Source organism: Protopterus annectens, chromosome 7.part1 (genome assembly GCF_019279795.1).
Source record: "Protopterus annectens isolate FY-2018-M chromosome 7.part1, PAN1.0, whole genome shotgun sequence".
Lineage (NCBI taxonomy): Eukaryota > Metazoa > Chordata > Ceratodontiformes > Protopteridae > Protopterus > Protopterus annectens.
The window spans coordinates 246,142,612-246,166,583 of NC_056740.1; the positions used below are offsets into that span (position 1 = coordinate 246,142,612).

The 23,972-nt window shown below is 43.9% G+C and overlaps 1 protein-coding gene across 1 annotated transcript in view; it reads left to right on the top strand.

The window, feature by feature from the left end:
- LINS1 (lines homolog 1) overlaps positions 1–23,972 on the top strand; it is a 578,944-nt gene that overhangs the window by 412,605 nt on the left and 142,367 nt on the right. The window lies entirely within an intron of this gene.

Sequence of the window (23,972 nt, forward strand, 5' to 3'; positions counted from 1 at the left end):
AGATGATCAGCTTTAACAATTGGCTTAAACTCTGGTGTCATTCAAAGGGGATCCAATGTCTGTCTGCCTGGGATGACATGCTGGACAAGCCACGCTGCTTCGCAAGGGACGGCTTGCACCTGTCACCCCTGGGATTCCGGATATTGGCAAAGGCTCTTGCCACCCCATAGTGCCTTTTTAGGCAAGGCTCAAATTCTAAACCTACCACCCTAGAACACAAAAAGGAAAAAACTAAGGGTAATGCTGCTCAATGCCAGAAGTCTCAATCTCAAGATGCACGCACTCGAGGCCCTTCTCAGTATGGAGAACATCGATGTCTGTGCTGTGACAGAAACCTGGTTCAAGGCTCCTGAGAGCACCCCAGCACTATCAGGTTTTACCTCATATCATGCGTTCCGGCCCCAAAATCCGGAAAATACCAAGAAAGGAGGGGGGGTATCCATATTCATCAAGGACACCCACACCTCCAGACTGGTGGCAACGCACGATGCATCGGAAACCATCCAGGTGCAATTAACCATAGGCAAGACTGCTCTGCAAATTGTAGCATGTTACAGGCCACCCTCACAAACCTCACATGGCCTTCCTGAAAACATTAGAGGGGATAAATGTATCACCAAACACCATCATACTAGGTGACTTCAATTACCCTAATATAGACTGGGTACACTACTCAAGCCCAAACACCCTAGCCCAAAAGTTCCTGGAATTCATAAACTCAAATGCCATGGAACAACTAGTCACCATCCCCACAAGAGGAGAAAACATACTTGATCTCATCATCACGAACATGGGAGCACAATGTTCAACACCGGAAGTATACCCCTCACTGGTGAGATCAGATCACAAACTAATCTCGCTGGAGGTCCTCATCCCACCCCCACCTGAAATAAAAAGACCACAGTAAAGAACTTCTCAAAGCCGACTTCACACTTCTAAAGACTAGTGTGGTCTCCTTTAAGGCCCCGAGCGGCGGAAAACAGTACTCAAGCCGCTGAATCACTTACAAATGCCTTCTACCAGCACCTGCAGGACTGCATGGATAAGGCAATCCCAAGCAAAACAAAGACTCTTTGTACCAAAGGCAAGCGTCCAGTCTGGTGGACCCCAGCCATAAACAAACTCTACAACAAAAGGAGGAAGCTACTACAAGATAGAGCAAAATCCTTAAAAGGTAAGACACCCTTGATCACTATAAGTAAAAACTAAGAGCTCTCATAAAATCATCCAAAGCAAATTTTGAGAGAAAAATAGCTAAAGACTCAAAAGACAATCATAAGGCCTTCTTTAGCTATGTTAGAAACCTGGGAGGAAACTCCCAGATATGTTCAGAACTAGTTCAAAATGATGTGAAGATTACTGATCCTACAGACATTGCCAACATACTGGCTGACAGGTTCAGTGCAAACTTCTCCCCCCCAAAAGGAGAGATATCTATACCAAGCGATTGCAGCCCCCCAAACATCTCCCAACGCCCAAGTGAGAACTGCTCTCTCCAAAGCAAAAAACACAGCATCCATGGGACTTGATGGTGTCCCCGGCTGTGTGCTCCACGAACTCAACGAGGAATTAAACCCACAGCTAGGACAGCTGTTTAATCATAGTCTTACCTCTGGATACGTACCCAGGGAGTGGCGCACTGCAACTGTGGTCCCACTTCACAAAGGCGGTGCCTCCACCGACCCTGGAAATTACCGGCCCATCAGCTTGACAAGCCTTATCTGCAAAGCCATGGAGAGGATCATAATGGACCTCATAAATAAAGACATAGGGAATTTGCAGACTTTGGATCCATCCCAGTTTGGCTTTGTCAAAGGCAGATCATGCCTTCTAAACTTGGTTGACTTTTTCGAAACAGTCACCAAAGCCATTGATGAGGGAAAGGCAGTCCATACAGCCTACCTCGATCTGGCGAAGACCTTCGATACAATACCCCACTCGGGTATCATTGAAAAACTCATCAGCTTAAATGTTAACCCATACATCACAAGATGGGTTGCAAACTGGCTGAGTGACAGAACACACAGGGTCAGAGTTGCTGGCGCCATGTCAGACTCAAAGCCTGTCACAAGTGGTGTACCACAGGGTTCAGTCCTGGGCCCACTCTTGTTTGGCATCTACTTTTCCAAGTACAAGCAAACACAGGAGGGTTATGGCTGACAAAGTTTGCAGATGACTGCAAACTGGCCATAGTAGAAAACACATCTGACACAGATATCCTTCAGAAGGGTCTCACAGAAACGGATAACTGGTGCCAGAGCCATGGCCTAAAGTTAAATGCCAAAAAATGCATAGTCATACCCTTCGGGAAAAACAAGGTTACCCCTAGCTACCAAATAGGTGGCAATCCACTGAGCACAGAAGACGTTATCAGGGACCTGGGGACCCAAGTTGATAGTAGTCTGTCATTCGACACCCATGTAGCCAAGGTGGTTAGGAAGACCTTCTACATTGCCCACCTTATCATGAAGGGATTCTCATCTAGATCAAGGGAGGTCATAGTCTCCCTATACTCATCACTCATCAGACCAATGATTGAGTACAATGTCCCATTCGGAATGTATCTGACCCGACACTTGCAGCAGCTGGAGAGGCCACAAAAGTTCCTCACCAAAAGGATAAAGGGTCTCAAACATCTGTCCTATGCTGCCCGACTGAAAGAACTCCAACTCTATTCAGTCGCACCGCTGCTCAGAGGTGACCTTTGCCTAACATACAAGGCCATGTCAAACCCAGATTTGATGAATATGCTTCACCTCAAAAAATCTAGATCCGTCAGAGCCACAAGGGCGGGAGACTTAAACCTTGACACGGCTATTAATAGGACGTGCTGGAGGGATAGATTCATCACCCAAAGACTCCCTATGCTGTGGAACAAAATCCCGGTATATGTGAGGCAGAGCACCTCGCTGGCCTTGTTCAAGAGAAATCTTGACCAATGGATGGGAGATCGCAGATATACCCCAGGGATTACCTCAGTGTCACTGCTCGACAGAGGCACAGCAAAATAATGGGTATAGTTCCCCATACTAAAGGGGTGGCGTAAGCCACAAAACTATGGGCTAGGCTTGTAAATGCCCTCTGGCAGATAGCCTAGTATGAACCTATGAACCTAAGAAGGCAAACACAATGACTTAAACCTCAAACTGCCAAGCAAAACTCTCTTGGCAGCTCCCTTGGGAGGAAAATTAGCATTTTTTTACAGACAACTGGCGCATCGTCGCAAAGGACAAATGGGTCCTAGACATTATCTCACAAGGGTACAGATTCCATTTCCACACCTTGCCAAAGATAAAAGGAATGCCAAACCTGCCACAAAATCAATGGGCAGAGGCACAAAAACAAATTACAGCTCTCATGGACATGAGAGCCATTCAACTGGTACCTACACAGGAGTAAGGCCAATGATTTTACTCAAGGCTCTTTCTAGTCCCCAGAAAGGACAATGCTTGGAGACCCATTCTGGACCTTTCAATTCTAAACACCTTCTGGCAAGTACCCAAATTCAAGATGCTAATACTACAGCAGCTTCTTCCCATGTTGGGCAAGAAAGCTTGGCTAGTAACGTTGGATCTTAAGGAGGCATACCTGCATGTCCCTATCAGACAAAATTGCAGAAGATACCTCCGTTTCATTGCAGGTTCAACCCATTACCAATTCTCTGCACTGCCCTTTGGCTTATCTACTGCACCCAGGGTCTTCACAAAATGCCTGGCACCAGTAATTGCATACTGCAGACAAAGAGAAATTCAAATATACCCATACCTGGACGACTGCCTCATCCAAGCAGAAAGCAAGGACATTCTGTTACAACATCTGGTTTTTGTAAAACACCTTCTAAGTTGCCTAGGGTACACAGTAAACGAAAAGAAATTAAAACTAGTGCCCTCACAAAATATGACATTCCTGGGTGCCAACTTGAATACAATGGCCCAGATGGCTTATCTGACGCCAGACAAACAACTACAACTAACTCAATACTTCAAAACAATGGCAACAAAGACCCAACTCCCTGCAAGAAAAATTCTGCAGGCCTTGGGCTTCATGGCATCTTGCATACTACTAATACAATTTGCAAAACTGCATAAGAGGAAATTACAATGGTACCCAAAAAGCGTATGGACTCAACACAGCCACAGCTTGGAAACAATGATACCTCTCATTCCCTGCCTTCAACAGGAGTTTCTATGGTGGTCACAGGCATGTCACCTCAACAAGGGTCAGCCTTTCACCTTAACCCCAGCCAGGCAAACTATGACAACAGATGCATCGGACTGTGCCTGGGGGGCACACATGGCAGGACGGTGCGTTCAAGGCATATGGACTGCAGATCAAAGGAATCTGCACATCAATCAAAAAGAAATGCTAGCTGTACAGAATGCCCTGACAGCCTTCAAGGACCTCTTACATCCAGGACAGCTTATAATAAGGACAGACAACACCACAGTAATGTGGTACATAAACAAACAAGGGGGTACACACTCCTACCCTCTATGCAGGCAAGCAATGACCTTGTGGAACACAGCACTGGCTTACCAAGTTCAATTACAAGCTCAATTCCTGCCAGGAAAAAAAACACATTGGCAGACGACCTAAGCAGAAACATCATGGATCCCCACAAGTGGAAACTGGATCCACAAGTATTTGCAATGATAACTCAAAAATGGGGGCGCCCAGACATAGATCTATTTGCCAACCCCCAAAACTATCAGCTATCAAAATTTTGCACAAGGACATTTCACCATCAAGCTTGGAAAGTGGACGCACTCTCATTCAGTTGGAAAATGCTGACAGTATATGTCGTTCCTCCATTGCCCCTTCTCACAAAGGTGCTGCTGAAAGTCAGGATGGAGAGACCCCGAATGATACTCATTGCCCCAGACTGGCCACGCCAGCACTGTTACCCACTATTAAGGAACATGGCCCAGGGCCCACCATGGATTTTACCACAAATCCCTCATCTGCTCACACAGCAAGGCAGTCAGATTCTGCACAGCCAGCTCAAAACCTTAAATTTGGCTGCATGGCAAATCACCTAAGCAACCAGCCAGCTCCTCTTTCACAAGCTGTTATGGATGTTATTCTGGAGGCCAGGAGGCCCAGCACCAGGAAAGCCTACTCAGACAAATGGAAAAGATTTTGAGCCTGGAACCAAGCTAAAGGCCAAAATACCCTTCAGCCGGACATACCTCAGATTCTACAATATTTAACTGAGAATGTTACACAAAGGACTTTCTTTTTCATCCATTAAAATCCACGCCTCAGCTGTTTCAGCTCACTACAACACGGATCCTCCCTTATTTTCACATCCACTTCTAAGGCAGTATCTCAGAGGGGCCAAAAACATTAGGCCTCCCAGGAGAGCGCCAACACCAACTTGGGACCTCAATTTTGTTCTGGAAAAACTTACACTACCTCCTTTTGAGCCAGCTTTCTCAGCTGACTTAAAGTTTATATCATGGAAGACTGCCCTGCTGCTAGCAATTACTTCAGCCAGAAGAGTCTCAGAGCTACAGGCGCTAATGGCAGTAGAGCCTTTCCTCATTTTTCATCAAGACAGAGTTTCTCTATGAACTATCCCCTCCTTTATGCCAAAGGTGGTGGTATCCATTGTGGCTCTAAATCAAACAATCCATTTACCCACCTTCTTTCCAAATCCACAGAGCAATGGAGAAAGACTCCTGCATTCCTTGGACATTCACAGGCAACTACGTTACTACTTGGATAAAACTATGGTTTTCAGAAAATCTGACCAACTTTTTGTATCTTATGCTACAGCATCACAAGGAAAGGCTATCTCAAAACAGACCATTTCCAAATGGATAGGACATTGCATACGTTTTTGCTACACCCATCATGGAAAACCAGTTCCTGCTAGCATAAGGCCCCACTCTACCAGGGCAGCAGCTACATCTACAGCCTTCCTCAGGGGGGTGCCAACCAAGGATATTCTGGAAGCTGCAACTTGGAGTTCAGTACACACCTTCACCAAACACGATCACTTACTACTTTACTCTAAGACTAGAGCTGGCTTTGCCACTGCAGTTTTGCAGGGCCTTCTAGCCTCCTTTAACCCTGTTTGACTCCACCTCCCATCCTTAGCTTTGGGATTCTACCCAAGTGCAAACTGCAACCCAAACTGCAGCAGGGTAACACGATGAACATAGTACAGTTTTGTACCTACCATAAATGTAAATGTTCGAGTATATACCCTGCTGCAGTCCAGGTTACCCTCCCTCCATCCCCTCTAACCTAACTAAAACCTTTCAATACCTTAAAATCTGATACAACCTTTGTGGTGTATTTGCTTATAGCTGGAGGGATGTTTTGTTTGTGATAAACTTTTATTATTGGTACTATCAACTGACCACCTTTTGTGGGGGCACCTGACATCTGGGGCAAGAAAAACTGAAGAAAATGGCGTTGGATGCCTCTTGTATACCCCTGGCACACTGACGTCAGGGAAGAAGCGACAGCAACCGACGCCGGACCAAGACTTTGGAATTCAGGCCGACTGCGGGACCGCCTGACGACAGGATAGCCCAAGTGTGATGACTGCAGCAGGGTATACACTCGAACATCTACATTTATGGTAGGTACAAAACTGTACTTTTCTACTTGTACAGGAAGGCTACTACTAGGAAATCAGATCAACTGTTTGTTTCTTTCACTAAACCATCTTTGGGTAAGCCTATTACGAAAGTTACCTTGGTCAGATGGATATCCCAATGCATCAGGCATGCTTATTTAGTCTCCGGCCAGCCTGAACCCTTGGGGGTCCATGCCCATTCTACCAGGTCTATGGCTACTTCTGCAGCATTCTGGTCGAGCGTACCTCTAGATGACATCTGCTCAGCAGCTACTTGGTCCTCTTCTCATACCTTCATTTCTCATTATAAATTGGATCTGATATCCAGGAGTAGGGCATCATTTGGCTCTGCAGTGCTCCAGAATATCCTTCCTTGAGGTCCGCCCAAGGATTTAGGTAGCTGGGGACTCTGTCCCACAGGTTGCTGATCAAATGAAGTTAACTACTTCAGATAAAGAAGTTATGTACTCACCATAACGTTCCATCTGAGTAGGTAACTTCATTTGTCTGCAACCGACCCCCCCCCCCTCCTTCCCCCTAACCTGTTTTATGGTTATTCTATCAGGGTTTCACCTGGTCTTGCATTTGGTTAGGGTTCCTCTTTCGAGGGTCGTAGTCCGTTTCTTGTTTGGCAAACTCGATCTGAGGACTGGAGGGAGGTGGCAGGGCATTATGGGTAAGGGCAGGAGCTGAGAGCTTGGATCTTTTAGCTTGGAAAGCTGCCGGCTCGGATCCGAGGACGGATCCGATACCCACAGGTTGCAGACAAATGAAGTTACCTACTCAGATGGAACGTTATGGTGAGTACATAACTTCTTTTTTTTTTGTGGTTCCTGCCTGTTTTTGGAATTTTTATTGTTTTTTTGTTCTGTAGTTTTGAACTGGTAGTCTCTCCCTGGAGATTGTATCTCCTACCATGAAATCTCCATTTCTTCAAGGGACTCTAAAGAAGTCTTCCAGATTTCCCTCCCAGTCTTCCTCTGTCAAATCTTCCCAGAGCCTTTCTGAAGTGGAGGTGGACAGGATAATGAGGAGATTCCTCAGGATGCAGATACATAGGGGGGGGGTTTACCTACTCTATCCCTCACCAGATGTGTGAACCGCCATTTTACCTTTGTGCCTTTGATTACTCCTTCTCCAGTCTGACCTCCCATTTTGGAGCCCTCTGATCTGGAGGTAACCAAATTCGACACGTCAGATCTGATGGTCCTTCCTTGGCTCAGACAACTTCTCTAATCTGATCAGCTCCAACTCTGTTAGAGCATGACTGATCTTGGAGCCGAAGCATTGGCGTCGGACCTGAGGGAATATCCTCGACTCCGAAGTGTTTGGAGCTATAGCTTTCTCCTGGAACCTCGGCAATTGACAGTTCAGCTCCACTCCCACTTCAGGGCAAGGGATCCTTGAGGGTTTGGAGCTGTCTGCTCCTAGAGCCACGGTTCAGGAGAGATTGCTTTTGACCTCTCCTGGTCCTTCTGCATTTGATGTGGTGGAGAAGGTATTCTGCCAGCCAAGAATTACTTCGACTTTACTTCCTTTGGATCCTACTCCTGTTCTGACTTATGTGCCTGAGCCTGCTCATCCTCTACTTCTGGGATAGCCAGATCCTAAGAGCTTCTGAGCAGCTCCCCCTGTGGAGATCCCCATCTCTAAGGACACTTCCCAGAAACATCTCTCCGAAGGGGTTCCTCAAAAGTGACTGTGCAAAAGGAGATGCTTAGATTCCCCTCTGGAATCACTGACAGAAGGCATGGACTTTGAAGGGGAAGGATCCCCAATATCTCCACCAGATGATGTCTCCTTTGGACTTCCTTGAAATCCTAAGCCAAAGAAGTGGTTGGTCTACCCAAAGCCCTTCCTCAGAGGAGTTGCTGTTTCTGGAGGCCTTTGGGTCTAGCCCATCTACATTTTGGGTAACCCCCCTCAGGATGACCTTATTGACCTTTTCTCCCGCAGGGCATTGAAGGTGCAGGACACTGTGGAGCCCATTCCAAAGAGAGCTGACTTTCACATTGCGATTGCTGAATTGCCTGGCACACATGACCAGTCTAAAGAAGTACTTAATTAAGGAACTCTCTAGCTCTGTCCCAGGGTCCATGTCTGCTGAGGAACAGAAAACCTTTTCCTCCAGATTAGTCATCCTACAGTCTATCTCTAACCTGTCCATGAGGCTAATCTCACATGCTGCAGAGGGTACCTCAAGGGCTGCTGGTTCAGGCATTGCTATAAGGAATTTTGCTGGATGCGGCTCTGTGACTTTGCAGAACCTTTCAAGATGTCCTTAATCAGTGCTCCTTTTGATGAATCATCATTATTTAGCCCCATTGTTAGAGATGCTCTTCTATAGTGAGAAAGACAGAAAGAACTTATTCACAGTCAGTATCCAGTTTTCTACCCCATAGGTTCATGGGTTGGTACTAGGCTATCGGCCCCAGGGCCTATACAAGCCTAGCCATAACAATTCCCTGTCTATTTCTTCCCACAGTATTTACTTCCCTGGACCCCTGTCTAGCAGGGCGACTGACATGATCCCCAGGGTGAATTTCCTATCTCCCATCCAATCATCAAGGTTCCTTTTGAAGAGGGCAAAGAGGTGCTCTGTTTTACATGCATGTGCAGTCTATTCCAGAGTCTGGGGAGTCTTTGGGTCAGGAACCTATCCCTCCAGCATGTTTTGTTCATTGTGATGACAAGGTTTAGATCCCTGGAGCGTGTCTCTCTGAGGGATTGGGATTTCTTTAGCATGTCCAACAGCTCTAGGTTTGACATGGCCTTGTATGTTAAAGACGTAGACACCTGTTAAAGACAAAGACCTTTCTCCAGGAACCAGAATGGTGGTATAAAATTGTGGTTTGTAATGTCTCAAGGTCCTTTTCAGGAATCACAGGGAGGTTTTTCCCCTAGAAGCAGAGGGGGGAATAACTATAATGGTAGACGCTGCCCTTGTGGCAGAGGTGGTCTGCAAAGTCAAGGATCACAAGATTCCTTCTCGGATAGGTCTTTCAGTGCTCCTAAGAGGTTTCCCGACTGTCCCTCACAGGAGGCAGTCGGGGGTGCTTATCCTTGCACTCAGATGCCTGATTAGCCATCACAAGTGAGTGTTGGGTGCAAAAGGTCTATATTAGGTGATCGAAACTTTAGGTAATCGAATGCCTAAAGATCGACACCTAAACAGCAAAAGTTGTAAATATCGAACGGCCACTTCCGCAGATTCTTTCATAGGGAAAGAATTTGCTTGGCCGTTATCAGGAATCTGCCTTTTTCTCCACTGTAGAGCGATCTCAGCATTGGTATATTTAGTTGGGGGTGGGGGGTGGGGGGCGCAGTCCCCCACTTGATTAGGGTTTGAAATTTTTTTTTCCTCCAGCCAAGCAAATTCTTTCCCTATGAAAGAATTCAGGGAAGTGGCCATTCAATGTTTATAGCTTTCACTGTTTAGGTGTCGAGCTTTAGGTATTCGATTACCCAAAGCTTCGACTTTGTAATATAGACCCGATGCAAAGGATCATATCCAGTGGATATTCCATTGTCCTTTTACAGCACCTATTCCTGCAGTTTTGGACTTTCTTGCTTCAAGTTTCCAAAGCTGGGCAAGTTTTTTCTACTTCTAAGGTGCAACTGGCAGCCATCTCAAATTATCACATTGGGGACAATTCATCTTCTCTAGCTTCATCTAAAGTGTGTGAGACCTTCCTCAGGGGTACCTTTTTACTTAGACCACCTTTAAAAGATCCCACTCCTCCTTGGGGCTTAACCATGATGAAGACCTTATGTAAAGGACCCCACTCCTCTGTGGGCCTTAATCATGATGTTATAAGCACTTGTCCTACCGCCTTTTGAACTTTCAGCCAAGGTAGACTTGAAATGTCTTTCCTGGAAAACCTGCCTTTTTGGTGGCCATCACTTCAGCTAAAAGATATCTGAATTACAAGCATTGTCAACCAAACTCTCCTATTTGATTTTTCATAAAGATAAAGTAACCTTGCATACTAATTCTTCCTTTTTGCCCAAAGTTGCCTCCGAAAACAATAGCAGTCAAATCATTAACCTACCAGTTTTCTTCCCCAATTTTTAGAACAAGGGTAAATACACTCTTCAAACTGTAGAACAGCCTCGCACGTATGGCTGGTGCAAACGGCCAAAAGGCAAAATAGCAACAAGAAGACACTGCCAGCATCATATGAGTGAAATGTGATATTTATTATACATGACACCACCAAAAAAACAGTCAAACCATTTTCGGCAAAACTTGCCTTCCCCGGTGACAGAATAAAAATACATAAAACAGCATAAGCACCTAATATATGACATAATCAGCAATTAATGACACACCTATTTCATTGGATAATTATAAATGGTCATTAAGACCTGGGAAAAACAACCCTTCTAATTTAATAATCCAACTTCTTTCCTTTTGGTTAAGTGAAAAATGCCACCCTATAAACATTTTCTATTTTCAGGGAGAATGTTGCTGGCAGGTTCGGGGTGCTGCTATGGGGGTTTCTTTTGCCCCCGTTTATGCGGACCTGTTTATGGGGTTTTTGGAAGACCAACTGATATATATATATAATCATAATATTTTCATGGGTGAAATAGGTATATGGAGGCGTTATTTGGATGACTGTTGGATGATATGGTGGGCAAATAAAACGTATTTATTGGAATTTGTCCAATGCTTAAATGATAATAAATGGGGGATTGAGGTTACATTGAGTTGTGATTCTCAACAAATCAATTTCCTGGATGTGACTGTTACCAGGAACGTGTATGATACCTTCAGTACTCAGGTTTTTCATAAATATCCTGAGTATAATAATTTATTTGCCACTAGCCTCCATCCATGTGAACTGATCGAAGGAAGGACACTGAGGAAACTCGGAGCTATAATATATAACATTAAGTATCCTGTTTTTTGTTTATTTTGTTCTTTATTTCTTTGTTATTTATAGCACTTTGTGTACTGTGTATTTTTCTAGCTAGTTTCACTGTGTGTGAGGTATTAACTGGAAATTGCCCACCTTTATTAAGCATCTGTTGGGTTGTTTGTTTCTGATAACTGGTTACAGTAAACTCTTTTTTTCTAGAGGCTCTTTTAGCTGTTTAAAACTTTCATTTAAAGGCTCACTGCTGTTTTTCATCTGTGAAACATTTCTGCAGTTTGTTCTAAGTAGTGGGGATATTTGTAGCATTTCTATATTCAGGCTTGTATTTGGGCCTAGTGTTTGTGGCGGCTGTGTGTCTGAGCACATATTCAGAGGCATTGGTTTGGCCAAAGCCATCAGGCATTTCTTCGAGAGAGAATTGTTTGAGGTCATTGGCTGACTGAGGTCACCTGGACTACAGCTTAGACTAAGCACCTCATTGGTTCTTTTGAGATTTCTTTCTTAAAAGCTGTCTCAGGTTTCAACTTTCTGTTACCTAAGAAGTTCAGTTGTGAATGCTCTGCCATTTCACAGTGAACTGATCGAAGGAAGGACACTGAGGAAACTCGGAGCTATAATATATAACATTAAGTATCCTGTTTTTTGTTTATTTTGTTCTTTATTTCTTTGTTATTTATAGCACTTTGTGTACTGTGTATTTTTCTAGCTAGTTTCACTGTGTGTGAGGTATTAACTGGAAATTGCCCACCTTTATTAAGCATCTGTTGGGTTGTTTGTTTCTGATAACTGGTTACAGTAAACTCTTTTTTTCTAGAGGCTCTTTTAGCTGTTTAAAACTTTCATTTAAAGGCTCACTGCTGTTTTTCATCTGTGAAACATTTCTGCAGTTTGTTTCCCACCATCCCTCCCTCCCTCCCTGCTGGAATAGTGTTTTTATAGTTGGTGGCTTTGCAGTTGCCCGCCCCTAGTGTAAATTTGATCTGGGACCCTCCTCCCAGTCTAGTGTCATTACCTCATTCTACCCAGTAAAGGGAGAACATTTGAGAAGGCCAATCAGCTTAGTTTCGGCTACTCCTTTCTCTCTTTCCACAAAAAAAAAAAAAAAAAAAAAAAATGTATCTGCTTTTACTGTATTTGTGTTTTTTCCTACTTTATTTTGCTTTTGCGTCATCTTAAAAGTACTCAATTGTATTTATTACTGCTTGGTGTAACTTATTCTAAGCCTTTTAGTTTAAGCACTTGGGCTTTAGACCAGTTGTTTTACATTTGGAAGGTCTGTGGGCTGCACTGTGGTGGCAGGACAGGTAGCTTACATCCTTCTAAGTTGGGAACTGCTGATTGAGGGCTCAGTGTCTGTTATTCTAAAAGTGTATTAGTTCTGGTTTAAGCACCAGGGCTTCAGGTCAGTTATTTTACATTAAGAAGGTTCATGGTCTGCACTCTTGTGGGAGAAGAGGCTGGACTCTGCCCTTCTGAGCTGGGAATTTCTGGTTAAAAGCTTATAGTGCCTGCATATTTGAACTATTTCTTACTGTAATTGGTACACCTTGTTTGCTGTAGCATAGACTAGATCCAGGCCTGCTGAATCTAGTTTTGTTTGTATGCTTGTTATTTCCCTGAAAAGCTAATTCTACCCAAAACGTGGCTTTTCAGCGCTTCTGTGGATCCCTAGTGATATCTGCATTGCTTACTGTACTTATTTCCTTGTTTCACTTGAACGAAAGTTACTGTTTGTCATTTTTGCATTTAAGTTACCTGGCACTTGTTCACTAAAGCAATTATATAAGTCAGCACTAAAAAATTAAAAGCACTACACCCTCACAAACTCCCCCTGGAGTACCTTGCTCCCCATTGGCCTTTTTTTTCAATTATAAAGAAATTCCCAATACTATTCTAGCATTTCCAAAGGTCAGTTGTCAATCTCCTCTCCAGTCCAGCTGGTGAATCTGGGAATCTTGAGGCAATGTTACAACTGCCTCATGTACACAGACAACCCTCTCCTCCTCCCAACAAATTCCAACACATGTGAGAGATGCAACCATATAGCCAAACTGGAGGCTAAGCTCTCTCAACTCAGTACTGGCGTAACCAGTCAGGAGGAGAAGGAAACCACACTCACTACAATTCCAGTCTCACATAGACCTACCACGACAGCAAGCCAAACACATAAACACACAAAAACATACTTGGAGGCTCTAAATAAAAATCTGCCTAAGCAGCAGAGACCTCCAAAGCAGACACCCAAGCAACCGCTACCCCAAAACAAAACACGTGCAACACATAGCTCACAAAGCCAGTGTGCCGAACAGTCACAGCCCTTAAGGCTAAACAACACACCTGATAAACTTGTAATAGGTGACTCTATCATCAGGCATACTGACGTCCCACTCACCAGGCTGAACAAGGAGAAGGTCACGGTGAGCTGCCTGTCGGGCGCTAGGATCCGCCACATAACACAAGCACTCCGGTCACTCCAAGGCAAGTACAAATATGACTCAGTCATTGTCCATGCTGGTGTGAATGACCTGAGACGTACCTCCCTGGACTACATGAAAAGAGACATAGAGGAGCTCTCTGAGCATGTAGCCCAGGCCGGTATGACCCTGACCTTGAGTAGCATCTTACCCTCATCAAGAATGATGCCACAGTATGAAGACAAGATTATCAATTTCAACAATTGGCTTAAGTATTGGTGTCATTCAAAGGGGATCCAATGCCTGTCAGCCTGGGATGACATGCTCGACAAGCCAGGATGCTTCGCTAGGGACGGCTTGCACCTGTCACCCCTGGGCTTTCGGATATTGGCAAAGGCTCTTGCTACCCCCATAGTGCCTTTTTTAGGCAAGGCTCAAAAGACAAACCCACCTCCATAGGTATCACAAGGGATAAGAAACTAAGAGTAATGCTACTCAACGCCAGAAGTCTAAACCTCAAGATGCACGCACTCGAAACTCTCCTTAGCATGGAGAACATCGATATCTGTGCAGTAACAGAAACCTGGTTCAAGGCTCTCGAGAGCACCCCAGCACTACCAGGTTATACCTCATACCATGCTTTTCGGCCCCAAAACTTGGACCGAACCAGAAAAGGAGGGGGAGTATCAATATTCGTCAAAGATACCCACACCTCCAGGTTGGTGGCACAGCACGAAGCATCAGAGACTATCCATGTGCAACTAACAGTGGGTAAAACTGCCTTCCAGTTTGTAGCCTTCTACAGACCACCCTCCCAAACCCAGGAACTCCACTCGGCCTTCCTGAGAACACTGGAAAATATGAAGGTCTCTCCAAACACCATTATATTGGGTGACTTCAACTACCCAACCATAGACTGGGAGCATTACTCTAGCTCCAACACCCTAGCCCAAAGGTTCCTAGAATTTATAAACTCAAATGCTATGGAACAACTTGTTACCACTCCCACAAGAGGGGAAAACATACTGGACCTGATCATCACCAACATGTGGACTCTATGCTCCAGACCAGAAGTGTATCCCTCACTGGTAAGATCAGACCATAAACTAATCTCACTGGATATTCACATCCCGACCCCACCCCATGCCCAGAAAACCACAGTGAAAAACTTCTCTAAAGCAAATTTCACACTCCTCAAAACCAAGGTGGAATCCTTCAAAGCCCCCGGGCCTGTGGATATCTGCCCAGACCGCAAAATCCTTTATAAACGCATTCTATGAACACCTTCAGGAATGCATGGATCATGCAATCCCAAATAAAACCAAGACGCAATCCTCCAAAGGCAGATGTCCTGTCTGGTGGACCCCAGCCATAAACAAATTATGCAATAGAAGGAGGAAGCTACTACATGATAGAGCAAAATCCCAAAAAGGGAAGGCATCTCTGATCAGTATTAGCAAAAAACTACGGGCACTCATAAAATCGTCTAAGGCCAGCTTCGAGAGAAAAATTGCACAGGACACTAAGGATAATCACAAGGCTTTCTTTAGTTATGTTAGGAACCTGGGTGGGAATTCCCAGATATGCTCAGAATTAGTCCAAAATGACAAAAAATACACCAAACCCACAGACACTGCCAACATCCTAGCTGACAGGTTCAGCGCAAACTTCTCCCCCCCCCTCCCTAAAGGGCTAATATCTATCCCAGCAGAGTGCTGCCCCCCTGACATCTCAGATGCTCAGGTAAGAGCTGCCCTCTCCAAAGCAAGAAACACAGCATCAATGGGACCAGACGGTGTCCCGGGCTGCGTCCTACATCAACTCCAAGAAGAGCTAAACCCAAACCTAAAACTACTGTTCAGTCTCAGCCTTACTACAGGATATGTACCCAAAGAGTGGCATACAGCAACAGTGGTCCCTCTCCACAAAGGTGGTGCCTCAACGGATCCTGGAAACTATCGCCCCATAAGTCTCACTAGCTTGGTCTGCAAAGCTATGGAAAGGATCATCATGGACCTTATAAATAAAGATATTGGGGACCTGCAGACACTGGATCCTACCCAGTTCGGCTTTGTTAAGGTCTGATCCTGCCTCTTGAACCTGGTCGATTTCTTTGAAACAGTCACCAAGGCCATTGACAAGGGGAAGGTGGTCCACACAGCCTACCTGGACCTTGCAAAAGCCTTTGATACAATACCCCACTCGGGCATTATAGATAAGCTCACCAGCTTAAATATAAACCCCTATGTCACTAGATGGGTTGCAAACTGGCTCAAGGACAGAACCCACATGGTTAGAATAGCTGGAGCCATGTCAAACTCCAAACCAGTTACAAGTGGCGTCCACAAGGCTCAGTCTTGGGACCTCTCTTGTTCGGTATATATTTCTCGGAGGTACAGGCCAACATGGAAGGACTGTGGCTGACCAAGTTCGCAGATGACTGCAAACTGGGCGCCATAATAGACTCTCCAGCCGACACAAGCATCCTCCAAAAGGGCCTCATAGAAACAGACAACTGGTGCCAGAGCCATGGCCTCAAGCTAAACGCCAAAAAGTGTATAGTCATCCCCTTTGGCAAAAACAAAGTGCCCACAAATTACCACATAGGTGGTAATCCATTAAGTACAGAAGAAGTAATTAGGGACCTGGGGACCCAAGTTGATAGCAATCTCTCATTTGACAACCACGTGGCCAAAGTGGTTAGAAAAACATTTTATATAGCCCACCTAATCATGAAGGGATTCACATCTAGATCAGGGAGGTCATCGTGCCTCTTTACTCATCCCTCATCAGGCCCATAATTGAGTACAATGCCCCTTTTGGGATGTACCTTACCAGACACCTGCAGCAACTGGAAAGACCCCAAAAGTACCTCACCAAGAGGATCAAGGGGCTCAAACAGATGCCGTATGCTGCCCGGTTAAAGAAACTCCAGCTCTACTCAGTGGCATACCGCCTGCTCAGAGGCGATCTGTGCCTGACATATAAAGCCATGTCCAACCTGGAATTAATGGACATGCTGCACCTCAGAAAATCCAAATCCCATCAAGCTACGCGCTCGAGGGACTTGAACCTCAGCACTGAAATAAATAGGACATGCTGGAGGGACAGATTCATAACCCGGAGGCTCCCTTCACTCTGGAATAAAATCCCAGTCCAGGTTAGGCAGAGTCCCCTCATTGACTCTCTTCAAGAGGAATCTTGATGAGTGGATGGGAGATCGTAGGTTTACCCCGGGTATCACTTCTGTGTTACTGTTAGACAGAGGCACAGTATACTAACCTTGAAAAAGGGCATAGCAAAATTAATTTAATATGGGTGGCGAAAGCCCTACACACTCTGGCTAGGTTTATAAATGCCCTAGGGCAGATAGCCTAGTATGAACCTATGAACCTATAATAAATAATGTACCCAAATCACAGTTTCTATGCATTAGACGTATTTGTCCTTCCCCAGATAGTTATGATTTTTATAAACAAGATTTGATTCATAGATTTCAAGCCAAAGGTTATGGACATAATATATCTGCCAGTAATTGGGCTTATGTACAAAATAGTTTGGATTTACTGGAATATTGGGATAAATCCAGGCAGGAGATTGGTAAGATCAGATTTGTTACCACATTTGGAGGGAACATCAGTGTTGTTATCAAAGACATTGTTGACCGACATTGGAATATATTATTAGCAAATGATATACTCAATAAGGTTCTCACTCATAGGCGTTCATTTTCCTATTGAAAGGGACGGTCTCTTGGGTCCTATTTTAATCATTATAAACAGTGGAGGAGCTCTGGTACTTCTTGTCAACAATTGACTCTTATGGGAGATAGACTGATAGGTTCCTTCCCCTGTGGTCATTGTTCTTTTTGCCAATTTATATTTAAATCTAAACAATTTTCAAGCAAAAATATGAGTATAATTTATCATAGAAATTTTTTTGCAAATTGAAGCACTGATTGGTTAGTTTATTTGGTGACTTGTTCATGCTCTGCCTTTTATAGGACAAACCTCCCGTCCACTTCGTATACGTATGTCTGAACATTTTAGTGACATCAGGAACAAACGAGCTTCCAGTGCTTTATTTAGACATGCAGTTAAACGTAGCTCTGCCAGATTTACATTTATGGTGATTGATAAAATTCAGGGAGATAGGATTAATAAAATAGGGCGCCATTCTTTACTTAACCAAAAGGAAAAAAGTTGGATTATTAAATTAGGAGGGTTGTTTTCCCCAGGTCTTAATGACCATTTATAATTATCCAATGACATTGGTGTGCCATTAATTGCTGATTATATCATATATTAGGTGCTTATGCTGTTTTATGTGTTTGTATTCTGTCACTGAGGAAGGCAAGTTTTGCTGAAACCGATTTGAATGTTTTTTTAGTGTTGCCATGTATAATAAATATCATATTTCACTCATATGGTGCTGGCCATGTCTTCTTGTGAATACACTCTTCACCTGCTAGATGTCCATAGACAGCTGATTTTCTGTTTGGACAGAACAAAATCTTTTGGAAAAACTTGACCAGCTGTTTGTCGTCTTCTCCAGTGTTAGAAAGGGACGACCAGTGTCCAAACTCACTGTCTAAATGGGTCACAGATTGCATCTCTCATGTATATTCTTCTAAAGGTATCCCTCCACTTAGGCATGTTAAAGCTCATTCTACTAAGTCCATGTCTACATCTTGAGCATTCTGCTCCAGAGTTTCAGTAGACAACATGTGTGTGGCTGCTACTTGGTTGACCTCCCTTCTTTTGGTTCTGCAGTGCTCCAGAATATCCTTCCATGAGGGCCACCCAAGGATACTGTAGCAGGGGACTCTGTCCCACAAGTTGAGAAAAGAATGAAAATTACAGCATCAGATAAAGAAGTTATGTACTTACCATAATGTTCCATCTGTGTTGTCCATTTTCATTCTTCTTCAACCCTCCATCCCCCTGTCTCTTCTGGGAAGATTTACAGAGTTTTTTTAGGAACCACTGTCCCTTTTGAGCTCCTGGTTCTACCTGCTCTCTATCTTATGATAGTTCTCTATCCATACTTTTATGTATTTACTTGTACAGCTGCAGGAAACTTGATTTTGACGTAATTTGGAGCACAGGGGGATTATGGGTAAGGAAGAAGCTCTAGAGTCTGATCCTAAGCTAAAAAAAAATGTCTTGGTCTGATCCGAGATTCAGATCCAAACCCACAGGCTGAAGAAGATTGAAAGTGGACAAGGCGGATGGAACATTATGGTAAGTACATAACTTCTTTTTATATTGGCTAATTTTGATCAAATGAACAAGAAGCTTTTACCCCGTGGCCCCCCCCCCCCAAACTGAAGTTAATCATAAAGCAACAGTCTTGGTGTATCTGAGATTGTTGGTGTATTTTGTTTTGTTTTTGGTTTTCATCTGCATGTACACCACTTTTACAATCAAACTGCCTTTTTGTCTTCACATTTGAGTGAAGGGAGGAGGTGAGTATTTAGCCTAGTCCTAAATTTAGGATAAGACGAATTGAGTTTTATTTGTGGGAGAATACTTTCCCAGAGTTTGTGACTGACTAGTATAGAGAAGTTGTGGAATTCGGTTTTGGAGTTGCAGTGTGAAGGCAGAGTGGTCGTGGTTTCTAGGGCTGTAACAGGAAGGTTGTCTCATCATTTAAGCTGCTAGGGGCAAAAGGTCTAGTTTGTTAGGAATATGAATAGTTGGGAGAAGGTCATCCCTTTTTTGATAAGTGAGCCATTTTGCTTTTTAGTGTTTTATTGGTTTTTTTGAATTAGTGCGGAGTTTGCTTTTTATGCTGAGGCTATTAGGGGGGAAGCCATATTCAAGTTGAGAAAATGGAATGCCTTTGTCTTTAGTTGTTCTGTTTTTTTTTTTTTTTTTTTAAGTTTCTGCCTGGTGCTAAAAAATCCTAGTTTTGGTTTTGTTGGAGGTCCCATGGATTAGAGGTTGGAAATATGCTTGCAGGTGTTTGTGGGGTGTCCGTATGGAGTTTAAAACAGTACATCTGAATAGAGTAAGGTATTAGGTGGATCTAGGGGAAATTTATTTTTAAAGATGGATAAAAACAGAGGAGCAAATATATAACCTTGTAGCACTCATTTTTTAAGGATTACCGACTGGAAGTTTGAAGTCTGACTTTTGATGGAGAAGTGGTGATTGGGGTAGTTTTATAATCACTGTAGGTAATCAAGACTTATGCCTACTTGTAGTAGGTGACAGAGGAGGATGGGTTCACTGAAATCCAGGGCTTTTGTAAGGTTGACAAAGATGGTGCCAGTTAGTTGGCCTCTTTCAATAGTTAGTATTTCATAGTTAGGTCCACAGGACTGCGAGTATGTTCCAGCTGATCCAGAGCCTGTATTTCTTATACGAGAGGAGTTTGTAAGCAGTGATGTATTGGGTGACTTAAACACAAATAATTTTTTTTAAGTTATTTTGCTTAGAGTAGGGAGGATAAATATTGGTCTCTTTTGGGAAGTTTTGGTAGAGTTGTCCATTATCAAAGCAATCTATTTTCCATACATTTGGTGTGATATTTTGTATTAGGCAGGTACTAAAGATGTGTTAGGAGGAAGTCCCTGCAGTGGTATATGAAAAATGATACAGGCGGTCTGTGTCTTGTGGGTTGTCCTAACCTCTTCTGCTACAAAGAAAACTAAGTTTCTTCTTTTGGCTTGTTTAAAATAAAGTTGACTAATTAAGAGAGACGATTGCGGTGTTGGGGTTCACTGTGAGTGTTTTAGAGGGATTCAGTTGGAGAATTTAGAAAGGAAGTCAAAGACAGCGAGAATGTAGGTGTCCTTCTATTCTACTGTTGCAGTATTCTTTACATGAGGGAAGATTGCCTGTTAAGCGACCCAGTGTCGGCCAGTTTACAAAAGTCCTTGGTGCCTGTGGTGCATGGTACATCGCACGTAGTCGATCGGACGTAGGCTATAAAAATGACGTACACATGCACCATCCTCAGAACCTTTTTGCCGCCAGACAGAACACCCTTCCCATACATACAGTCTGACCTCCAAAGAAACTTCTGCTCAGATAAGTGCCCTGTTGGGGAATCCTTTTCTTACTTTTGATAAGAGTTTTAATTTTTATGTCATCCAAGAAGGGCAAATGTGTTTGTAGACGTCAGATTCCACATGAAGACGGCACTCAGCAGTGCCCGTTTTTGTCTTGGGCCATCCTATGACCACAAGGCCTGCTCTGTCTGCCAGTGGTTTGTCCCGAAAACCCATCAAAGTAGCCTTAACTGACTTTTCATATGTCTGGAAAACCAGTGTCTCAAACTCCTTGCAAAAAGGATGGAGAGTCCCTTGACTTCTGAAGCAGAGTCAGTAGCAAAGCAGAAGGCCAAGAAACCTAGACTAGAAGCCTTGGCTGCACCTCCAGGGCCTGATGTCCCTTCCAAAACAACTACCAGTCTGGAGATTCATTCTAGGCTGCCATCTGAACCAGAGGCCAAACCTGTAACAGAGATCGCCATGGAACAGGATAGTAGCACGTCCTCTGAGGTACTGCAGGCGTCCACTGTGGATGTCCAAGGGGAAGCACAACTCATTTTTGAAGGGCCATGAGGGATTCCATCCATCCTTGTTCACGAGGAGGAGGTGGATGCAGACATTATAGAAAGCAGACCTACGTCCAGTCTACCTTCTCTCTGTGGAATGGACATGCCCAGCAAAAAGAATCCGAAAACTAAACACGTTTCCCCTTCTTGGGATCCACAAAAGGATTGACAGGCCTTTTCCCAAAGCATCTTCAATGCCCTTATGTCTCTAAGAACCCCTCCAAGGATTGCCACACCCTCTGGCCTGGAAGGTGGATGCCCTAAGCTTCTCTTGGAGAGTGATTTTCTATATGTGTTCCCTCCCCTGCCTCTTATCCCAAGGGTCCTCCTGACGATTCAGCGGGACAGACCAAAACTCTTGCTGGTGACACCCTTTTGGCCAAAACAGTATTGGTTCCCCCTACTCCTGCATTTAGCCAAGGGCAGTCATCACAAGTTACCCCACAGAGTGGACCTCACACAACACAAAGGCACCCTCATTCATCCTCACTTGTCAACCCCACAAATGACACAGGGTGATAGGGCCCTGATTCCTTTTAGACACCTTTTCTTAGAGGACGTGCTAAGGGTACTGCAGGAAGCTAAGAAACCCATCACAAGGAAATCTTACTTATCCAAATGGAAAAGATTTTCAATCTGGTATCATTAATGTAAAATGGACCCTCTAACCATGGATGTCCCAACAGTCCTATCATACCTGTGTGAGTTGCTAGAGGCTGGACTGACTTATTCCTCAGCGAAAGTACATTTGTCAGCCATCTCTGCCTGTCTGCCTCTCTCTCTCACACCATTTAGCCTCTAGGTTTGAGGCCAAACAATTTCTGAAAGGCATCCTACATATCAGACCATCCAGGAGACCAATGCCTCCTCCCTGGGATCTTAATTTTGTTTTGGAAAAGCTGACCCTGCCCCCCCTTTGAGCCAGCAGCTTCTTCTTCTTTAAAATTTTGCTCCTGGAAAACCTGTCTTGCTTCTGGCAATCACATCATCCAGAAGGGTTTCAGAATTACAAGCAGTTATGGCATCCCCTCCCTTTCTAGTCTTCCATAAGGACAGGGTTTTCCTCCATACCAAGCACAAGAGGTGCCAAACACAAGGTGATCAATGAGCTATCACTAAACCAAGCAATCCACCTTCCCACCATTTTCCCTTCTCCCCAAACCTCAGCAGAGAGAGTCCTGCATACTCTAGATGTGCACAGGCAGCTTAGAGTTTACCTGGATAATACCAGGACTATCAGGAAAACTGACCAGCTGTTCATCTCCTTCTACTCTAGAGCCCTAGGGCTCCCGGTCCTCAAGCAGACCATCGCTTCATGGATCTCTAAAGCCATCACCTTCTGCTATGAACGCCATGGAAAGAGCCTTCCCTCTCCAGTGAGGGCTTACTCCACCAGAGCCATGGCTTCATCTGGTGCCTTTTTCAAAGTATTGGACACAACTCCATTTTGGTGTTCAATTCATACTTTTACCAAACATTACAAACTGGACAACATTTCCAAGTCTAGGATGGGGTTCGCTAGGACCATTCTCCATGGCTTCCTGGAAAGCTGCTCTGCCTGTTCCTCCTTCCTCTCCTTCTCCTCATGAGCTTTTGCACAGTCCCTCATGTAAAGAATACTGCAACAGCAGAACAGAAGGACATAGATAAGTTGTTTAAAATCTTACCATAACATTAAATGTCATCCTGTTCTCTGTTGCAGTATTCTATCCCACCCTCCATCCCCCCGCATTTATTGTTTCTTGGATGTACCCATACTACTACTTACTTCTCAGCAGTTCTCCCTGGGGCACTCAGTTCTGAGGATGGTGCATGCATACATCACTTTTTACAGCCTATTTCCGATAGCAGACTACATGTGATGTACCACGCACCATAGGCACCTAAGACTTTTGTAAACTGGCCAACGTCTGGTCGCTTGGCAGGCAGTCTTCCCTCATGTAAAGAATACTGCAACAGAGAAGAGAGGGACATCTAATATTATGGTAAGATTTTACACAACTTATCTTTCTTGAACTACTGGATCCCTTATAGCTCTATAAACAAGACACAGATCTCCCTTAAAGAGTATGGATGAGACTTAGTACAGAGATAAAGCCTCCAGTCATCTTTGCAGCACAGATCTTTTAGGCTTCTGATCTTTTTTAGTTACAAACCTGTTGGTGGGTTGTTTTTAATATCCTAACCTTTGAGTCTATTCTTATTTTCCCAAAACCATTTTGATGATCTTGGGTAAGGATTTTTTAAATGTTTTCTTGTGTTAGCTTTTAAACACCTTTATTGAATTATCACTTGTGACATAGGCAAATTTACATTTATACAAACGTAATCAAATTGTATTAAACATTAACAAACATTATGCTTCACATGTATTGCTGTATATCATATAGCATAAGCAACATTACATAAATTATTCAATTTCTGCCCCTTTTTTTAAACGAGAAACATCTTTATTAAACCATCACTTACAACGTAAGCAGTCGTACATTTATATAAATGAAAATGAACCACACCAACACA